Source organism: Pundamilia nyererei, unplaced genomic scaffold, assembly GCF_000239375.1.
Source record: "Pundamilia nyererei isolate P.nyererei 1_Seehausen unplaced genomic scaffold, PunNye1.0 scaffold00260, whole genome shotgun sequence".
NCBI classification, from domain to species: Eukaryota; Metazoa; Chordata; class Actinopteri; order Cichliformes; family Cichlidae; genus Pundamilia; species Pundamilia nyererei.
In genome coordinates this window covers 316,259-317,339 of record NW_005187661.1, presented here as the reverse complement: position 1 = coordinate 317,339, position 1,081 = coordinate 316,259, and the positions used below count along the sequence as shown (strand labels likewise).

General features: G+C 42.2%; 1 protein-coding gene across 2 annotated transcripts in view; it reads left to right on the top strand.

The window, feature by feature from the left end:
- The window catches only part of chrnb1 (cholinergic receptor, nicotinic, beta 1 (muscle)), a 24,801-nt gene that overhangs the window by 5,347 nt on the left and 18,373 nt on the right, over positions 1 to 1,081 (top strand). The window lies entirely within an intron of this gene.

The window sequence follows — 1,081 nt, the reverse complement described above, 5'->3', positions numbered from 1 at the left end:
CCTCATCCACCTGCTGGCCTCTGTGGAAGCCCCGCCATAGCCACCACCAAACAACTGAGTTATTTTTACACATCAGCCAGCATCTGGCCAATCCACCACCTCTCATTGTTCATGCCGTTACAAAAACAAAACAAACAAAACAAAAAAAAACATCGGCCCATAAAAACGAAAAATCAAACGCAAATGCCCGGTATGCCCGATGGCCAGTCCAGCTATGCCTGGCCTGTTGGAACAAATGGTTTTAACTATATAAAGGCGCTTACTACAAAGTTCACCACTGAGTGTATGTCATGGCTGTCTGATCACAGTGATGTAACAAACACATTTCCAGAGGCAAAAAATGACACAGGTATTAACATTAACAGTATGAACTACTAAAACATAACTTTTAACCTGGTTTTAACTTTGAACTGTATGTATTATTTAGATATCTTTTAGACATCACACTGTACTTGCTGTCCTTCCATCACAAGGTTAAGGCTGAAAGACGAACAAATAAAATTTTTTGAATCACATTGAGGTTCGATTAACCTCAGTAGAATGTATCCTGACTGTGGGGGGAAGTCCATGCAGTATGCACACTCCACACAGAAAGCCCTCAGCTGGCAGCATAGTCTAAACCAGGGGTGGGGGAAGTCCAGGCCTCAAGGGCCGGTGTCCTGCAGGTTTTAGATATCACCCTGGGTCAACACACCTAACTCAAATGATTAGTACATTACCAGGCCACTGGAGAACTTCAAGACATGTTGAGGAGGTCATTTTGCCATTTAAATAATCTTTGTTGGATCAAGGACGTATCTAAAAACTGCAGGACCCTTGAGGTCTGGAGATCCCCCACCCCTGGTCTAAACCAAAAACCTTCTTATTATGAGGCAACAGTGGTAACCAATTCTTGCAATTAAATGCTTGCAACAACCTAAAAACCTAACTTTTCATGCAAATGGAAGGCTTTTCATAGACTGATGATTGACTAACCGGATTTAGTCCATTAAACTGATGGATGGTGTTTGGTGGGAATGGTACTTACAGCACTTTTCTGCTTTTGCTGAGCACTCAAAGTGCTTTCTTATTATAAGCCCCA